Source organism: Varroa jacobsoni, unplaced genomic scaffold (genome assembly GCF_002532875.2).
Source record: "Varroa jacobsoni isolate VJ856 unplaced genomic scaffold, vjacob_1.0 scaffold_263, whole genome shotgun sequence".
Classification (NCBI taxonomy): domain Eukaryota; kingdom Metazoa; phylum Arthropoda; class Arachnida; order Mesostigmata; family Varroidae; genus Varroa; species Varroa jacobsoni.
In genome coordinates this window covers 603-21857 of record NW_019213165.1, presented here as the reverse complement: position 1 = coordinate 21857, position 21255 = coordinate 603, and the positions used below count along the sequence as shown (strand labels likewise).

At 39.7% G+C, this 21255-nt stretch overlaps 4 long non-coding RNA genes across 4 annotated transcripts in view; 2 read left to right on the top strand and 2 right to left on the bottom strand.

Annotated features, from left to right (window-relative positions):
• Positions 1–1570, bottom strand: part of LOC111258788 (uncharacterized) — a 16673-nt gene extending 15103 nt beyond the window's left edge. The window contains exons 1-2 of the long non-coding RNA XR_002679187.2: positions 1336–1570; positions 280–330 (exon numbers count right to left, since the gene is read on the bottom strand). This is a non-coding gene — a long non-coding RNA (uncharacterized LOC111258788). The remainder of the gene's footprint in view (positions 1–279; positions 331–1335) is intronic.
• LOC111258785 (uncharacterized) overlaps positions 1–2583 on the top strand; it is a 26021-nt gene extending 23438 nt beyond the window's left edge. Inside the window, exon 7 of the long non-coding RNA XR_015310287.1 lies at positions 1579–2583. This is a non-coding gene — a long non-coding RNA (uncharacterized LOC111258785). The remainder of the gene's footprint in view (positions 1–1578) is intronic.
• Positions 2584–6667: 4084 nt separating this feature from the next.
• On the bottom strand, positions 6668–7515 carry LOC111258787 (uncharacterized). Its single transcript, XR_002679183.2, has 3 exons — positions 7246–7515; positions 6969–7139; positions 6668–6838 (listed from the first exon to the last, which is right to left on the bottom strand). It is a non-coding gene; the product is annotated as an uncharacterized LOC111258787 (long non-coding RNA).
• A 1861-nt stretch (positions 7516–9376) lies between these two features.
• Positions 9377–19708, top strand: LOC111258786 (uncharacterized). The gene is made up of 2 exons (XR_002679180.2): positions 9377–9576; positions 18909–19708. It is a non-coding gene; the product is annotated as an uncharacterized LOC111258786 (long non-coding RNA).
• The last annotated feature ends 1547 nt before the right edge of the window (positions 19709–21255 follow it).

Below are 21255 nucleotides of genomic sequence, written 5' to 3'. Positions count from 1 at the left end.
GGCTTTGCAGATGGCCGAATCGTACGATACCGTACCGTTAAAAAATGCTGAAAATTTCTCTAACAGTCATAGTTTTTTTGCCAACGCCTGGTCGCTATAACACTAACAGTACCGTTCCGCTCCCGCATTTGATGACAAAAGATCAAAACAATTTACGCCTTTTGCCAACCCAAATCTTTTACGATCAAATATTTAGTAGTCTTTTCTTGCTACCTCACACGTCTACATAATTTGGATAGCCTATTTATCCGGCTTAGGAAAAATAATAACCATACGTACTTAGCTAAATGAGAAAGCAGGCAACTGGGTGCGTTTCGATACCAGGGACACCTGGAAAGAGATATTTTCATTATACTATCATTGAATGTCTATTAAGAATCGTCCGTGTACTTTTGTGTAACGGCTAAATTATCTGTTCAGTTTGCACTCCAGAAGGTAAAGCACGTTAAACTCAATAGTTGAAAGTATCTGTCAGCGGAAGTTCTGACCTTCCCTATTCTTGTGGTGAAGATTTAATTTTTTCATCAAGGAATTACGTATTGTCTAATATCGATTGTTCGACTTCTGCAAAGATATCATTTTGCATTGATTGATACTGATGGATAACCCCCGAGGGCCAGTTAATTACGAAAAAGCCTACCCCATTGACTGGATGGTAGACGCCGACATGAAAATTCCAGCAACTGCATTGAACCAAAAGGGTAATAATACTTTTTTAGTAGTATTAGTGTTATCAGTTAGTTTTATCAGTCTTTATTTCTCTTAATAGTTACTCTTTTCTTAGCTTTTAAACACAACAATACACAGTACTCATCGTATATCACCAAATAAGGTGACCATTATTTTCGGCACTCGCGAGTCAAAGGGAGACTTCAAGCGTGGAATAGGATCACTGTAAAAATAAGATATATTTTGGGTTTTTAGATCTCACCGCAGCCGCACTTCCTAACCTAAGCATGGATCACCTTCAGCTGTACTTTTTTTCTGTTCATTTCAAACTTGTATTGTGATCTGGTAAAAACACTATATACTCTGATACCACGTCGTGCAAAAACGCGTCACATACAATTCGTCTTGACTCTTCCGGAGAAACAGATACTTAACAGAGAAAAAATTGCCACTTGTATCCAGTTTAGTCTCTCATAGCTCAAAATGAAAAAAAAAAACATCTATTTAGCTCTGTGTTACGATAACGATTTCTACAGTTTTTGTTTCTGTTTACTACAAGTGACTGGGCTATCTAAAAGACAAGTGCCGATCGGAGAAAATCACCATTCGCAAATGGGTACCCTCGTAAGTGTTTCACTTGGTACTTTTCTATGGTACCACTCTTACCTCGTACTGTCTAGTGTTCAATAGAAAAAGCCAGTATATTGCACTAGAGTCGAACTCCAGATTGCATTATGACATCCGCTTTGGGTCAGTGAGTTCATCAATACGAATGCTTGTCTGACCTTAAAAACGTTTTGCAGTTGGCAATGTAGAGTGACAAAAACCAACGGGAGGTAAACAAAAAAATCACCACGGTCTACTGTTGGTGCTGTGACTGCGGAAACTTCGCTTTTCGATCTGTTTCAGACATCCCTGTGACACGCAGGAAGAGCCGGTGCAGCAGCCGTTGGTACTCGGCTACCGGCGCTCGGTTTACCGTTGCTTTCGAGGTACCCTGAAAACAATGAGCAGTGTGACATTGTAGGAGGAAGCAGCAGCAGCAGCAGCAACAAATGAATGGCCGATCATTTACAGTGCGTGTACCGAAATCAGCTGTCAATAGTTCCCGCTGCCGCTGATTTCGACAAATATATCTACCCGTATCATTTTTTTACTATAAGCCTGCTCAGAGCACACACAGAGAGATACTGACCAGCAGCTAATTGACATCGAAATAATAGTTAACCTTTTATCATTGTTGTTGTTCACTGCCTTACACGCGCACGCCTTACGTACGCCCCGTCGAAACAACGAGCCCGAAACAACGAGAGCTTGCTCAAAATCTCCCTGCCCATTTCCCTTTGAGAATGACTTTGTCGACAATTGTGGCCCAACGGTATATCTATTTAACTATTGCAATGAGCTATGTTATTGTACGCTGAGGCAGAACGAACAACAACGTAGCTATGGTTACTAGCCCAACGGGACTTTGGGGTCTGTAGATCGCACCAAATGCATCGTTAATTGCAGAAGTTGCTATTTCATAGGTTTTTATCGTAACAGCCCATAAAATTTCGGCGATTCTGGGCCCTAGAGAAAAGAAATGGTTTCCCGCGTTCAATTATGTAAAAATGGTTTGCGAGAAAAGTTCATAACAATAGAACTATATAAATAGTGTTATTATTACCAATTTTCCGAGTAAAAGGCCGCACTTGTACGCGCCTGAGAGCTCTGGATTTGTCTGTCATCTTCTCGCCCCTTACCCTGTACCAGATACAATCAGTGGGTAGTTGCCCCCAATTTACTGCGTTCATTACAGGTTTATCAGCCCTACACGTATACATAATTTCTAAAGTATGAATCTATTATTGTGTTACCGAATCTGCTATGGTACAATAAAAAATTCACTCGTTATACTGATCGAAATGCACAGTTTTTGCATTTTGGATTTGTTCTAATATAACAATCATCATTCGCTAGGCATCCAAACATTAGCGTCATCAGAAAACTATAGACTGGACGTACATTCAGATCAGCATGCCGCCTTACGTAAACGAGCAGAACATTCGATTTCTACCATTACTTTAAATATCGCTCAACTTTACTAGACCTGCGTAATTATTCGCTGTCATCAGCCATACGTTTTTGCCTAGAAGGTAAACGTTTAGGCCGCCTGTTGTAGGCGTGCCATTTGCGACCTGCGATCGTTTTTGGCACGCGCGCGTTCGTGTCAGCGCGATAGACAGCTAAATGAACTCTGTCATCATGCGACAAAGCTCGTCGAACTCGGAACAGATCGAAGGCAACAGCTTCACCGATAATAGTTCTAAACTAGAACGTTCACTATCTCGTTCCATATCTTACGAATCCGTCTTTATCTTCGCTCTGTTTTTTTCAATTGATATGTTGGACTAGCTGCTGCACTTCTCGATACTGTCGCACCCATTGGAAAAATAGAAACATGCTGGGCTAAGCTTTTTCTTGTTTTTAGGTAGAAAGTATAGCTGACTGGGTGTCCCGTACCGAGCGCATTTCCTACTCGACGAAACGTTTCATTCACACCACTGCCCGAACTTTAGCATCGGTAATAACTCTCCGAACGCAGAAATTGACAATGGTCCGTCGACGAGATAAGGTCTCCGTTCTTGTCGCGAACGGAGCGACACAAGGTTTTTTGATAGCAGTCAGCGCGACAACTATTGATAGTTTTACAGAAGTTCTGTGGGTTTGAACGTCTGCTGAACGTCTAATGATTATGAGATGATACCATCGACCAGATGTCCCTATTCCACATGATGATGATGATGATATTTCCCATGTCAGTTAAAAGGTTATCTATTAAAAAAAGTAGAGCACTTTAACGAAGTTGTTATAAATAACTTTCAGTAGCGGCCATACCTAATTCTGTCGTTATTAAGAAGTTGTTGAAAACACACCAAGTTTTTCGGCATGAGGAGATTACGGTTGTTTCCTAGTGCCAGTGGGCGGGCATGCCTATTCCGATCCTGGGATAGAAAAGGATTTCCGCTTTATACAAAGCTGAGTTATCCGCTATGAAGTCATATCCTTTCATTTGGGTTAGCTGTAACCCACGAGTGTTACATCAGATGGGCGTCTTATAGTGGAGTTGCCTGTTTTTGTATCCAATGTCCGCCCTCTGATTTCAAACAGTTATCTTTGGAGGAGTATATTCCTCTCCTTGCGTTACGCGATCTGTGATGTTGCATTTGCCCTCTTTATTCTTTCACAGACGCACGTGTACCGCGAGCAGAGATTGCCACCAAATTTCGGAATAGTTAAAGGAACTTTTGAGAGCACTAGAGCGAAAAATAAATCTTGTATAACATTTTCATTGTCCTTTAAAACGGATGCCCCATTAGCTCGATCCTACACCCAAGTAAAGGGAGTTTTAAAATGATTGTGAATTGAAGCAGTTAGGCCAACGATTATCTCAGTTATTCATCTCTAAATATTCAAAATCGACAGCGGGCTTCTGCTATTTCCACAAGGCCAATATAACATGTGACATTTATAGGTTTCCCTCAAAATCGTTGTTATTTCAACAGGTTGGTCCTCCTGAAAAGGCCTATTTTACCTCTAGGTAGCAAAGGTTGGGTGGCATTTAAGCAAGATGTTCACAAAAAAATCTACTGACGAAGAAGATTACTCCCATTTCATGCTGGTATAAAAGTCACACTTCATCTATTGCTACATCATTATCTACAAAACGATGGTTTACAGGAGCCTTTCCGTCAAGAAGTACCTATAGCACAGTCGCATATGTTCACAAAATTAATCACAGTTCGGACACATTTTCCTCCTATGACGGATAACCTTCTTCATTCTCACAACTTGTGCTGTACATGGGACTTGAGGCAATAGCCATAGGGGGTGACGCTCAGAAATGAACAAACTCACTGGACAACTGTGAAAACGGAAGAGCTAATTTCAGGGTTTTCTCTAAGGACTTAAAAATGTAAGGCATAGCAACGCGCCTTTTTCTATTCGACCTTCATTCTTTTTAGTAGTCAGTTTCAATAATTGCAAACTTATCTATTTTGTATATATCTTTACCACTTTGACTCCATTTTGATGAAATGAGTCGGCGTATTCGAACGAATGTGGCAACTTTGATCCATAGTTAGTTTATATATCGATAACTGCCTGGGAAATTGTTTGATTCCTAAAAAAATACAATAACAAATAAATTTCACAACGATGTGCCTTTAAGTTTCCGTAATTTAAAAAAAACTTGGCATTCTTATGCATGTGGTCAATTCTTTGGTAAAACACATAATTTCAATAGATCGATATCGCACTCTGTGCCTTCTTCGATCCTTCGTGATCTGGCCATCATCCCGGTAATCGTTCGACATCTTTATGTCACCGACTTATCCAGTTCTTACCTTTCCCCACAAATTCGTAGTCCCTAGTCTACACAAAACCAATCTTTAAATACACTTCGATCAGTCAAAAGAGAACCTTTGCGTCTTGACAATGTCAATCTCCCCAAATGGATCTCCATTTAGTGTTCAGAATATGGAGGTTTAACTCTAAACGCTCAGGTTAGGTTTTTCATCTCGTTTGCGCATCAGAGATTCTAGATAACAAATCTCTACCTAGAAATCTAAATAGAACTAAAGCTTCCCACTGAAGATGATGTTTCGTGCTGGCCGGAACGAACATCCGTTGATTTATCAAGTGGCTGTCGAAGCGCGTAGGAAAGAAGAGTAGATAAAGAATAAAGGTATGATGAAGTCCAACATAGAAATAGCAGGCCTACCGATATCTTTCGCGCAGAGTCTTTAAGTTGAGTACGAGTTTTCCTACTCAAAAGAGATGAACGTAGACCATAATTTATATTAGCGACGATTCGCTTCTATCGGTTTACGAAACAACTACATTAGAAATTTATTGAAATCTAAATGATATTGCGTTTCAGACTGGTCGTTTCTAATTTCTCTAAATTACTGTTGGCAACGCTCAACAGTCGTCGTAGTAGCGCAGTATAAAGTGATGCACAAAGTCTATCTGTGTAGAAAAAAAAAAAGGTTAAGTAAAGCAAAGATACCTGAAAGCTTTTTGATGCTTTCGAGAAGGAAGGCTCCAACATGTCTAGACATGTCGGAGGTCTGATTTCTACAAGTGAGCGGAAAGTGTGAGATGGAAGGCGTATAGCTTGTACACTCTCTTCAGTAGGGTCGTGTCACGCTGTAAGCATAGTCGGAAAAGGCTGTCTAGCCTTTACGGCGCCTACTTACTCTACCAGGACCTAGTATCGGAAAGCCGGGCGGAGCCTCTATGTGTGGTAGAAAAAAAAGTTCGATGGAGAAGGATATTAGAATGAAACTGGAACGTTTACCAATGATACCATTCATTCAAGAGGTTTCACCAGCATGAGTTACTTTTTACCACGATGGTTGTTCTCGGTCTGTAAAACTCGTTTATCCAGAGATTTTCCGGAATTTAAATTGAAAATATATGTGGCCATAGTCGAAATAATCTCTTGCTTTTGCTCGTTCGCAGTGTTTTCAACGTCTCGATAAAGGGCACCAAGTTCGTATTCTACTCACCGCTGAGGGCTTTTGGTAACGACAAGACAAACCATTTTTAGCGTTTTTTTGACCGTGGTTGAAAAATTGAACACGGATATTTAGCATAAATCGCAGCCATTTTTTTTGAGAACCAGAAAAAAAAAACCAGCAGTTGACCAGTCAATTGCATGACCTCGAAGTAAAAGCATTTATCTAGAAGATCCCGATTTTTCGATTCTAATTTTACCAGAGAAATCACCATTAAGAGACAGCAGCAACCTAAAAAGCGTTGATTTTTAAAAATTGTGTAAGTTGACTGGTCATTAGTTAATCGGATATCAATGCTAGTTCCGGTCGTAGCTTGTTAGAAAAAAATCACCAGTTAACATATTACTAGCACACAAAAAAAGTGTATTAAAAAATACACAATCGAATACAGGTAACACAATAACGACATGTATCGCTAAAGTACCACAATACGGTAATGAATAGATTGGCCAGCACTAACATGTGACCATAACTTTTATTACAATGTTTCATCTGATGTCGTATTCGGGCCGGTCAGAGATCGGTGCTTTCAGACAGAGTTCGCAACAAATTTTGATCAGCCGTCCAACACATGGAATCGATACCACAATCGCCTTACGCGGACCCTTATTACAGAAACAGAAAAGGATAGCACAGCGATTAATCTCATCTCCAGATACAATTTTTCCAACAGTACCATCAACAACGATAAATAGCAAAAGAACAATACCAAATAACGATAATAAAAAAACGCACATGTTACTAAAACCAGATAGCGACAGGAACAGTGACGCAGCATTAACTGACTGTGGACGCGAGTTAGTTGGTCGATCAGCTGCACGACAAAACGATGCCTGTCCGCACCGCCGGTGTGGGTCGCTGCACGTGCATGTAAGCGTGCAGTACTTCGGGCCGTTCTTGCCCAGCCTGTCAATAATACGTCATGAAATTGTACATTATTTTATTATACGCATATCGTTCGACGAGCAACCCTTCATATCGATGGTGATAATGGCAGTGATCATAATAATACCTTATTGTGATCTTCGTTCCCCTCCTCTGCCATCGCTAACCTGTTTCCATCGAAACGACTTCGATTGAAGCGACGCGTTTGTGATTCTGCTGCGACGTGATATGTTTTATGAGTATTCGGGTATTATTGGAACACGATGACGATCGTTTGTTTGAGTATGGAAATGTACATAGATAAATACAGGGCGGAGAGGGCCAACATTTTCCCCGAAGTTCAGTGAAGAACTGGTGATAGAATACGGACGAGTAATAAGAAGTGGCCAACGCAAGACTTTAAGGTTTGTTTTGTAACTATAGTCGTCGGTAGTATATTAGCTTATATAGGTTTGCAAAGCTATGCATTCCCAATGGCGCAATCATTCAGACTATAATATACATATTAAACATGTGATTCGTAACAACTACGTAAGTTCCAGTTAACTTAGAAAGTGGAAGCTGATATATCAGCGCGATCCCGGTAGTACTACGCTGACATGAAGCAGTTGCAGCGATGTGGACGGATACAAACGAAAACGGAAAAAAAAATGTTGTTTACGGGTTTCAAAGACGATACTTTTGCTACCGAAACAATTTTGATGCCAAATACTGTCCGTCGTATTGAGATAATTAAAATTTGTTCCGAATGTATATGGAAGCATGTGTAATATTGACAGAACTTGTGGAAACAAGATCTGATCCCTTAAAAGCTGGTTTGAATTTAACTACCTTCAAATTGAAGAAAACCTACAATCTACGGCCAACATTTGAAGATTGCTCATTTGAGGTCCAATAAACGGTTCCACAGAGCAAGATGCAGATAGCGGTCATCGATTCGCGAGTGTCTACGTTCTGAAATTGTCTGACGTTGTTACCAATCGGCGTCCCTTTCATGTCAATATGATAAGGCACTTGTCGCTGATTCCAATCCTAAAAAAAAGTAGCACCGGCAATTGTGGCTCTATTATAAGCCAAACTCTTACCTTAACCCTTGGTTTCTTGATATTTTCATTTTTCAATTTTGGTTGGACGATAACATAAACGATATCTCTGGATGGTGCGTTTCTACAGACGTTCCTAACCCTCACTGACAGCCATATCAAATAAATCGTCGATCTAAAGGGACATCCAACAAAAAATAATGGGGGACCGTGTCAGTCGCGATAAGCGCGTATACTTTGTATATTTGCGAGCAAATACATGTAACAAAAGAGATGCTGATCTACGTTAGACAAATACGTTCTGTGGGTTCATTGTTCTTCAATTCACTACATAGTCAAGGACGCTTCGGGTCACTATAATGTAGCATGCACTAATCATTATTAAGAATATGTGTCAAAGTTGAGAATTTGAAAACGTTCTAAATTTCGTAGTTTTCACTTGTATACCAGGGGTTAACGAATGATACGTTACGTAAGGACGACGGCAAAACAGCAGGTTAAGGAAAGGCTCGATGTTACATCAAAATAATGGGGCACTGTAAAGACTTCGGTACAGAACGATCTAAACTAACCTCTTAGAATGAGTTCCCCCCTTTGTTAATAAAGTATATTTCGTCAAACTATTGGTTATATATGAGTATCATATTTTCAAGCAGATGTTTAATTCGCCTTACCAATGACCTCGACGCTAAAAAATTGCTCCGTCTTGTAATTAGAGTATACATTATTTTACAATTACATATTGTTCAACTGAAACATTACATCCTAAAACTCTCTGGCAGTAGGGCAATGCTAGCTATTAGCAATTAAAATATCAGTGAACCACAATGGAGCATTAGACATTTTTTACGAGTGATTCCCAGAATCATATAGTAGACTACATTTTATTCAACGCAAGCAGATATTTGCATTTCAAGATCCTTTGGCCTATCCTCAGCCTGCAGCGTATCAAATTCTGACCCTGAAGCCCTTTTGTACATCACTACGCAGGCCATGGGATGGTTGAGCTTGTTTCGCAGCCACGCATTCTAGAGAGAGTGTCTCTCCAGCATGGTCGACATACTCATACAAGTTACCCTCTCCTAGAAGTCTCTCACGCATATTCGACGTGCACGTAATGATCAATACGGATGAGATGAATGGTGCACGTAACGATCCATAGGGATGAGATCAATAGGGGCCGTAAGTAGAAAAATTCTGTTCACATAATTATAGCTCGTTCAACCACTGCACAGCACAGATAGTGACCACAATATGCTTAAGCTACCCATTTCGTTTGTCTTCGGCAATTCACTGATACGCTTAACACTCTCGTTTCTATTCGCTTAATTAGCTATAATAGTGACTGCTCAAAGATATCATCACGAGAAGATTTTAATTGAGCGATCTTCTCGTTCACTTCTCAGCTTCGCAACGTACGTATAAATGACGAACTAACATATGTACAAGGGAATGATCGGAGTTTATCTGATGATTCTTTAGATAATTGCAGATATTATCTCGATGATTTTAATTGATATCCGTATTTTTCTAGTTTAATACGTGTTGACAATTCATCCAGCACTCGTATCGAACAGCCTTCAGATTAGGCTCATTCGTAAGAAGGTTCACTTTTTTTGTTTTTTCATAGCTTTGAGTATATCGGATTGAAAACAGATCCCTCTTCTTCGACCTGAACGTCAGCTGTTCGATGTTATTTAAGAAGTTCTTTGGACACATACTATTTCCATAGAGCTTTGTCTACTGCTGGTTGGAAACGAGTTAGATGGTTGTAGCACACCCCGACTATCTTTAATGAGTGATCATTGCTTGTGATGTCTCTTGCGCTAACTCGCTTGCTAGGCGCCGTAGTAGAAAGCCAGTTTTTGTGAGTTTAACAAAGTGCTAAGGCTTTCATTAGGTACTTTGAAGCTCAGACTGTTAAAGCGCTAAGCTTTTCCAAGAGAGAGGATGACCGTCAATGCGATCGCCTCCTATCCTATTATGTAGCCTTCAATACTAATGGATCCCGCTGGGAGATGAAGCGGCTTCTTGAAAGGTATCGGGACTTCGTTTAAGTTCATCTAGTCTTGATGTTCGGTTTCATTTTCCTGGAATAACGATAATATCATGACTGCTTCAATTGGCTTCTGTTATTAGTGAGTCACTTTTCGCTCCCACCAACATCATTTCTGTTCAGTCGTTATCTCTGATTCTACCTTCACTGAAGTGAAAACGGCCTATAGTATTGAAAGTGCTATAAATTCGTTTGTAAATATTTAGCTTTGTTCTTAGTGAAAACCTATGAATATTCGATTTCATTTGTATACTATTTCTGTTTTGCGACTGACGTAAGTCTGAGCCGATCCTTGTGTTTATAAAAGGCTATAGTTTTTGCGTCTGAATCATACTAAATACCTGTTTAACATTATTGGATTTCGATAATAAGCACCTGTTGTATATATAGAAATGCGTAATCCAAAATTTCAAAACCAGGCGCGAAGTACACATTTGTTTCCTTTCTGTCCTGACCCTTATTATTCTCGCTAGCTTACAAACGTATATTGATAGAGCCACGTACATTGAAAGGATATGCTATTCTTCAACACCTAACGATTTCTAAATCTTCGCAAACAGAGTGCATTGGTCAACAGCAGATTAGATTAGGATACCGGCGTGCTGGAATAGATCTAAAAATAGAGCTCTACTCAAAAGGCGATACTTGTGTAATTGGCTTGTTCATCGCTTCATGCTATCTACGATGGACAGGACGTGATACCCTAAAAATTACGCATACACTCCGCTAGAACAAGCGTTCGTTATGTGTTGAGTCCAGCATCGTTGGCAATCCAATGATAAAAGGTCCTTCAGTGGCATATTACGGTCGGTGTAAATTAGGCAGGCACTTCTTATGAAACCAGCGTCCTTAAGCCTCTTTTTTCAATCCAGCCATGAAATCCCCCCAAAGCAATAAAAAGCTGAGCAAATATAAGGCGATTATATTGAATTCCTCGGCTGACGCGAATCACAAATTCATTGACCATTCATCCGGCCGTTTTCACCTCGTTTCAGACTTGTAGACGACATGGAGCTTCCATTGCTAAAGAACCTTTAGCAGTAATTGCCTTCAACGAAGATAAACAAGGACGAACCTATTTTATGTTCACTAGAAGTTTTACCTTTTTTTTTTTTACACCACACAGCAGGCTCTCGGAAATGGCTGCCATTACTCCTGAATGAAAACACACTATGTTTGTACATGCGACGGTGACTACTTGTACCGAACACAGTCGTCTACAGATGAATGAATAGTAACGATTGCCTTTAGTTAGGTCTTAAATCGCATACAACTGTATGCTTCATAAGCAAAGTACATATTTATATGATAATGGTACGTTTCCTCACCGAAAACCGTCGGCAAGGTTTTGATTATTATTTTTTATTTGTTTACCCTGATTGCTGCCTAGGCATAACTTGATATCTTCACCCCGTATACAAAATACAAGCTGTGAGAAGCTTTTTTGTGTCAAGCGGAAGATTTTTCCCGTCTATCCAGACACATTCATTAGTAATGCTTATGGCTTTGCGTATTTTTCGTGTCTGCTCTGACACTTCTAGAGGCGCTAGCTAAAGCTGATCTCTGGCTTTTTTTTCCTATCGACTTACATAGTTATTAGCTTTCCATTTGCGTCACATGATACGTCCAGATCCTCTTTTCCTATTCGAATTTCTAGACCGCGTATAAACTTAAGTTGGATTAGATGAATCATATCCTCGGATAAGCTAAACACAACTACTACACAATTCTTGTAAATAATACAAGTTATTTAGTTAAATATTTTACGGTTGAGATTAACTATAATAAAAGGAAGTGGTAGAGGCTGTTTCTGTTCTGTTATATAGCTAATAATTATATATAAGATAACGAGATACAGGAAATAGGAATCAGCAGCGTAATGTTTCCTTTGAACACAGATTCAGATATATAATTGTTTATTATGTTCTAATTATCGTTGCCACCAACAAGACATAGAAGCTTTAGTGCCACGAAATTCACGCACATTCTATTCTATATCTAGATAGATACGAGATAGAAAACTGATCATGATATGATCCGACTGCCACGCTAGATACTGCTGATTTGAAACCACTAAAAACTAGCTAAAACCAGCTAAAAATGTGCACGGTATCATTTACCATGCGACCTTCCATTAGAAAAATTGATGAAGAGAATTGAGTGAGCTAGTATATAATCCCTATTGGGGGGATTCAGACGCAGGATTGAGGAAAATTCCTTTAAAACTCTTCTCACAGCAGGACCTCTTTAGACAAGGTTCCTTCGTTAAAGAAAGAGGTTGGAACAAAACTGCCTCTGATGTCATAAGATGCTGGCGGTGCCGCTTGTTAAACTCACAAAGGCATTTTCTCATTCAGAGGGGTGTAATGAATGATGATCAGCTATTAGTGGCAGCGCAATGGGCGGCTGAATGCTGGACTGGTGACACGTTAGGACCAAGAAAGCGACACTCCCACTTCCTCGGTGTTGGAAGCCTCTTAAGGGGATAGGGGTAGTGGGCGCAGGGGGTGTACGGTCACTCCGCGGTGCAAATGAGGTAGTGTCACCAGCCACGCGACGTAGCCAGACGGTTACCGCTCTGACTTTGCGTCAATGATGAAGCTATATAGTGGGGTAAAGAAACTTCTTTGTGAAAACGCATTATGTGAATCCTTTATTATTCGAACGTTCATTATGTCCTTAGCGCCGTTTAATTACCAAAAGCAGGATATCTTTTCACGTTGTAGCTTATACTGACCATTTTGCAACCTTTAAAAATTAACTATGAGGTATTTTGTTGAATGGCCTATTTAATAAGAAAGAAAATGTTTTGAGTCTCATGTAAGGTACAGTTTCGGTCAAGAATTTGTCCAGACGACATACTATGAACTAAGGCGATATAAACTATTACAGCATAAATTGTCTTCAAAATCAACAACAACAAACATTTACGATTGTTTCCATAAGCATTGTATAATGGCCCCCTACGCTAAATACATTAAAACGGATATGGAGTCGGCTATTTATAAGATGCATCTTGTTTACGATGTGAATCATTTGTTAGGCTAGCTAACCTATATTTTGCATTACTGTTTCCATTTGGGCAGCAGTTCAAGTGGACCTTAGTGAAATCAGAAAAAAAAATTATTGATTTTTTACTGATGATTACGTCATAAACGTGACGTATTTCCTGTATGGCTGATACTCAAGATCCTTATTGTGACGAGTGTATCGTTCTAGATCGTGTTACCCATCGCTAAGTAATAAGCAGCTCGCAAAGAACATAAACATATCAGAATGTCCTTATTGCCAATATATCGTCGCTCTCGACGTTATCCGCGCAGTTCTTCTCTTCATGTATGTTGCTCTGATTCTGAACAAACTTTTGGTTATGTAGGAAACAATAGTTTAATCGTAACTTGGATATTTTATGGTGAAGTGACAAGAAAGCATCTGAAATAAAAGATGCTTTTCGCGGGCTTTGTCAGCACTCGGCCCTCCGCTCGCCATTTCTAACTACACTTGACGGAGCTCTATATATTCTACTATGTTTACACAATCGCCGTGCCGAGCTTACAACATTTAGTATGCCTAGTGGTTTTTGCCCCACAAATGTTATTTAAGCCCGTACGATCTAGACGTGAGATGTGTGTAGTAAGAAGGCACAGCGGCATCATAAATGCGCCTATTTCGAACATATATATACACACAACTGTGTGACCCATTCTGTTGCTACTTTGATTTTGTTAGTATAGCTTACGACGGGTTCTTAAAATAGAGTGAACGATGCGCTGATCTGTTAATTTACATCTTAGTAGAACGTCCTATTTCGACAAAGAACTTTGCTAGAGATTACTAAAGAATTCGATATTATGGACAAGCTTAGACCAGATAATATTGCTTCTTTTTTTTTTATCACAGCGACTGAGTGATTATTTTAGCATTTAATAGCAACCGATAGCGGTGCTCGGATCGAGGCCGATTATGTAAGTTGTCTTTTGACTAAAACGCATTTGTTTAGCGTTCTATATGATATTATTAAAATGAGCATACAGTTTCACAGGCCCTGCTCCCATATCTTAACGGATCAGTCTACAAAAGCCAAGTGTAACTGCTTATATAAATAGCAAAGTCTGTCAGCACGAAGATCGAAACCTAGTTCCCAACAATGACGTCCCCTATAGAACTAAGATAGAGGCATCTGTTTTAAATGGTCGATCTGATTTACGAAAAAAAGCTGGTTGTCCTGTACTCGAAATATTGCCTCTTCGTTCAAGATGAAGGTGGCATAAAGTTTTCAGTCGAGTTACTCGATCGTTGTAGGTTCAGTTCTTAAATATATGGCTTCATCGTCCAGATTATCCTTTCCTCACAAGTAGGAAATCCTTCTTTGTTTAAACGAATATTCGTTTCCATGCAAAATAGCTTTTGTAAAAATGTGAGCACTTTGCGTTGTACTGCTTGAGGCTTCCATGAAACCCACAGTGACGCGGTCTATGCCTACCGTCTTCTCTAACCACGAGAAGTAGCAACATTTCAATGAAACTAGTGAAGAACCCTTAAGGCTACATAAGATAGAAGAACACATGCATTTCTATTGCGATTTTGGGCCTACAACTGAGCCTGCTTAGCTTGGTTAGCTGGGATCTTCCAGTGCCACTGTTCTTCGGAATAGCCCGATGAAGAGGACGGATTCATGATACATACCATACATTACAATAAGTCAATGCGATGTCGACACGGAGAGTTAGCTCGTTTCTCCAGCACTATATAGAAAGCACTACTCGAAGCGATAATGCAACTTAAGTTAAAGAAAAAATAATTAACAAACATTCTAACCTCAGAAACGATCCTCGTGCCTAACCTAAAATCGTTAAAAACAAGCGTCACTCTAAATCTATTCAATTATTTGAAGAGAACAGTCAAATTTTCAATGATTCCATAATACTGTAATCCATTTTCGCCGGCTACATGCAAGATACATGCATCAAAACAAAACATGTCAAGTAAAATAATGATTTTCCATAGTTTACATTGTGTTTAGCCGGAACCAAAATTGTAAACTCATTAACCGACACGACAGTTTAATAGCAGTGTATCTATTATTAATTATATAATTAATAGTAGTTGTAATATCATCGAAATACATATCTGAAATATGGAGAACGTGGCTAAAAGCGCACCCTATATTTAGGTGAACGCGTCCACTCATCATAGCTCCAAACAAAGAAGATAATTATTATCTACTACAAGGTGAGAACTTATATCACACTCTCGCTTCATTCATCCTCGAACCTGCGATTGCTTCAGGCGACACTTCCCGCCTTCACACGCTATCCTTTGTGGATTGCTCAGGTACAAAGAGCAGGTGACTTCAGGTGAAACAACACGATGGTCGTGCGGCCAGTTGTCCGCTCTTCATCGCATCAGAGGGGGCAGGGGGGGGGGCAGGTCGCGTTAGAATAATGATCCCAATTAACTCACAGGAGATTCTTGTTCTCAGTCATTACAAAAGGCTGGGGTATGTTCATATCAGCTAAACATATCATAAAAGATCTATCTGACGAGTATATAGGCATTGACGGACGGCACTGTCAACTTCCCACCAGCCGGCTGAGATGTAAAATTCCCCCAAAAACTGCGGACGAATGAAATGATATACAACAGAGCAAGACGACAAAGGAGAGACCCAGCCTCTACCAGCTTGAACTACAGATGCGTGAAAATTAACTAAACTTAAGCTGTCGAATAATGGGGCGCGCCAAACAAAAAAGTTAAAAAAAAAATAATGTCATCGACAAATACGTATATAATAGCAATCGTAGAGATGACTGCAGCACTTCTTTTTGTCCAGTTCGTTGCAGCAGACCTTCTGTGTCTGTTTCGCACTGACGAGTATGATTTTTTTCTATCATGTGAGTATCTATAGAGAAATTCGTGATGGAGAAACTGATGAATAACGTATGTTTATCATAAACATTTTGCCTATCTACAATTTTTATACACCAATGTTTGTCAACACTGTTGACGATGATTCGTTCGACCGTATACTAACAACACGCTATCATTTTATTCTCAAAGATTATTATAACCTTATATGATCCATGGCCATCGATTTGCAGGAAAAACTAAACGAAATAACGAACCATAGCCACGAGACCGCCAGAGACAGAATCCCGATCTAACATTTGCTCTTTAGCGTGTTTTGATAGATGTGTACGTGTACGGTAAAATCTAACGATTATGAATTCTCAGTGTCAACTAAATCCTATTTTGTTAGTGGAATGAACACTTCATGCAATGAGACCAGTATTGCAGGCTGCCCGAGCCGTCGAGCTTCCTGATTCTCGTCGAGAACCTCTGTAACATAGACTTCTGACGCAACGCATTCGAAGTTTACGAACTTCGTTAATACAACGTCCTTTGACACTGCAGCAAAATACGTTTTTCGATGTTGGGCTCAACGATCTTTGTCTTCAAAACAATTGTGGACGACTTCCTGCTGATGTTTGAAAACCCAGCAGCACCACGAGAACGTTTAACTTGGCAGCTCGTACCGTTAATAAAATGAATAATTAAGTTAAAAAAAAATGTAAAGATCTTCAATACAGATATATTAAAAGCTTTCTTTTTTTAACTAAAGATTGTAGTTTAACGCGCATTAATCACGTACAGCGCCTACGATATCAAAGCAATTAGGTCACCCAACAAACAATGGAAATTTTCAGACAAAAATAAGTAATAAGCAAGCAAGCATCTTCGAAAAAAATAGACACATATTCGGAGTTACTATGAAAATTTCAGGCTAAGAGATAACAGCCAGTAGTCCTGGTTCACAACAGCAGGAGGCCCTAAATACGCGAAAGTTTTTATGTTCACGAACACAGGCATACACATAGAACCTATTTCCGCTATCACAACTTGAAGCGCTGGCGAGATTTTACGGCGGGACACGTATTGTATACGCTATCTAAGTATGTTAATAACAACATCGTGTTTTCTTTGTAACTGTTGTAAAAGATAAAAAAAATGTAAAACATAAATCAGATACATTTGCCACAGTTGTATCTCTTTAAATTATCATCTTAATTTAAATCGTTTACGACCGGGCAAACATTTATTCTTTATCATACAATGAAGCGAATCTAATAAAAGAAGGAAAGAAAAAATTATCCACGGCAAATTTTCGAAAACTTCAATATAAATGATCTAAGATATACGTTTGTTAAACATTTGCTGGCCGTATTTAGTACCACAAATGTGTACTGAATGAAAAAAGCCACACGCTTGTAAAAACTATAGGTTTTCGTTTTGACGGAGAACGAGATCCTACAGAAGCAGAATTTATATGCCCAGCCAATGTTTCGAAAATGCTCAAGCCGTATCTAGGCACTCGAAATGAATGTCTGTGGCCTGGATCACTCGCACTAATAGCCTTTAAGGGGGCTTCTGCAGCTAAAAAAAAATAAACAACAGGTCCTGTGCATGGGTAGTGGTCGATATTATATATCTTAATTCAAACTTCGAAAAGAAAGATGCAGGTACATATAGGTTGGTTAACATTCTGAGGCATTATTCTTGACTTGACTAGAACAAGCCGCTTCTTAGACAAAACAGTCGTGAAACGGAGCCAACATTGGGATGATGAAATAGGCAAAGTAAAATAGGTGAGCAGCGCAAAGCTTGTACGAAGTAGCATGTAGATGCCCTCTTCTTTTTAACATGTTACCGTGTAGATCCCGTCGTGTAAACCCTACTTCTAGATATTTGCCGTAGCAGAGTGGGAAGTCAGTGTTTTCTTGGGACAAAAGTACTTAGCAAGGTCACACCTTTTCCTGTCCTTAGTCGTACGCCTGAACTTGTTTTAATACGCGTTCAGAGGAGGATTAGCCTTGTCCTTTTGATCTTGATTTTTTCTATACGCTTGAGATATAGGTATCCTACTATAAAACTGATACACGAGCAAATGAAGGTTTCACCTGAACATTCTTCGTTACGAAAAGGCACCTTTAGATCTATTCCAGCGTTGTACCCATTCCACTCTTAACGGCACAAGCGCGTCCCAAGACGATATGGGAACGACATAGTACTTGATAATAAATACAAAAACGAGCCACATCGCTTTATAACACCTGCTCCGAAGTTAAAATTCGATGCGTTGAAATCTCTGATCTTAGCTATACTATTCATCAATTTTTATCATAGCAGAAAATACACTACGTATCCACCTTGAAAAAGCTATCGAACTATGTGTGAACAACAAATTTGCGTAGAATAGTTAGGCCCCTTAGCAGCGCCTTCGAATTATAGAAGAACAAACTTTTGGACAATCAAGCCCGTAAATTATTGCTAAGTTAACTGCAGGAGTGAATACAATTTCAATACTTTTCCAGCACACGTCCGAGTAAAGCAGTATTTACCTTGTGATAGTTTGTTATCTTCGGTGGGCCTTATCGTAGTTCATTCGCTTTCTACGTTGCGTTGCTTTACCTAGGCTTAAATAGCAAATTAAAAGGCCAATACCAATAACGCTAACTTGTATCATTCGAAATTTCTAGGACCCGGCGATAGGATGTTACATGTTGGAAACATATTTGACCTGCGCGATGATTGATCATATTCCGCTCAATTGTATCTATATTAAACAATGTGTTGCGCGTCGAAAGCAAGCCAGAAGTGACTAACACCTGTACGTTGTTGCCTTTTTTCCAGACACCTGCAACTATGAAGCTTGGCTAAGTAGCATCGCGAACACAAATGCTTCCGCAAAGCGACAAGTCTTCGCTCTAGACAAAAAGCGGCCGTTTTTGTCATAGTTGTCATATTTGTAGGCTTCTTTCCTCGTTTCATCTAGTGATTTCACTTAGTTCCATACTGTTGTTTGGGCTAATTCAATTCCGTCCTGCTATATGAACACGCCGGCCAATTCAACTGTTGCAGGACTCGAGCACACTTTAGCACCTCAGCCACTTGATAGCTTGAAAAGCTTCAATGAAAGGCATCTTCCTTATGATGTGGGAGGAGTTAATAAGATCGCTTTCATACTTGTGGTCGCAAGGTACGTCAATTCACTAATGCTGTGCTGATACAAAAGAAGTAGATACCGGCTAGCATTTTTTTCCGGTAAGACAAACGATGATTTCTCGTCGTAGAAGTTAGGTAGTCTCAACCTATTTCTAAGGTGCCATTTAATCCTGTTCGACATATTGAAGTCTTCAAACAGATGGGTATCGCCGACTCAAATGCCGTGCAGCACAAGCTTTCATACCGGCATTCTGAAACCTATCAGGCCTATCTTCCTAACGAGGGGACACAGTTGAATGCTCAGTAGACTATATGGTAGCGCCCTAAAGCTCTACTATATTTCAGTTTTGCATCGTGCCACAGTAGTCATTCCATGTTGAAATTCTAACTTAGCAGAGAACTGTCTGACAAGTTTGACTGCGTTGATTGTAAGTTTATAGCCCTAATAAAAGTAAAAGTTTATGAGCAAATTCGTCTGCTCAGAGTTATTTATGTACGCCTGTTATATCTTGATATACATTTAAGTAACCGAAATGAATCACAAAACTTCCCCATATCCTTATTATTTTATAATCCAATCTATGATATGAATGCTGACGGAAGAAATTAAGAGGCCTTGGACGTGCGTTGGGTAAAGTTATAAAGGTTGGATTCTCTGACGAATGATTTCAGTGGATGATGAGGAGCCACTTACGAATTTCCGGCAGGTACAGGATGGACGAAATGCAAACAATTGAGCCCCCTTGTTTAAACAAGCAATGCTCAAGTTCATTCGCCGGCCATCTAACTCTATCTATCGAAACTACCGCTGAGCTATCTTTACTATAATAAATATCATTCGCTGGAATCATAAACTATTTTAGTGGTAGGTATCTCTTACAGTACAAAAATGATGAATCGACATTAAAACAAACCCTAATAGGCACATAGATTTATCTCATTTATATAATCCAAAGCTTTTAACTAGACCAGCACTACACGCCGTTAGTCGTGTCATTACTAAGTAATCCACCAAATAACACAAACCATGAAAAGTAAATGTGTCACTAATGAAGAAATTCAACGTCGGATCAATTTAACTTTTATCCAGTCGAGCTCACAGTTCGCGCGCGTTTAGTCATCGCGTTGCTATCGTAACGCCAGAGGCAGCGACCCCCAACGCCGGTGCCCTCAGCAACGGAGCGCTCATCCTGGTCAACACCAATGCGTTCTTCGTTTACATTTAGCGATTTTCGCCGCAGTGAAAAGTCACACCAAGCCTAAATCGGATAATGACCGAAACAGAAATCAAGCGGACAAAAAAAACAAACGAAATCGAATAAAATGCCAACAGGCAACACTATCGTGAATGTCACGACAATCCCATAATAATAAAATCCGCTAAAAGATAAATTAAGCTGACAGTTATATCCAATGGCGGTGGCGCTGGGGGTCTTATCCATAAGCGACAGTGGCGCTCAGCTACTCAGATGTACACAGCGACCGGAACGGCTCACACATCATCGACGCGTTCATCCATCTGTCGTTCGAACAAATTCGTAGGGCTTTATCAAGGGTTTACACTTTTAGTACAGCTCACAATATACGAAAAAGCGTCAAGCAACGTCCACAGGTGATGTATCATACATGATTGAATACCGTAATAAATTTATCAGACGACCGTTTTTATGCTAGACGACCTCAACTTTTCGTCGAAAGTTCACATAATTATGCTGATCAGTCGAAGGCGAAACATTTCTGCACATAATATATATACAAGGCGCAGATCATCGAATAAGATGTATGGCATTTTTAATGGCACTTACAAAAAAAATTAGCCATTGAATTAGTAAAGCGTTACTTTCATGCGAAAAACGTTTATTTAATTGGACAGTTGCGTTTGGCTCACAATTGGTTGGATGATCCCATGCCACTGTGCTTGCTCTTCCGGAAGTAATCATCACCTTTGTCCTAGTAGACGGTACTGCGGGAATGTGCTATTTCATCACCCCCGACCGACGTTCGGACTTGGATGGCTGCGGGCGAACCGTGAGCT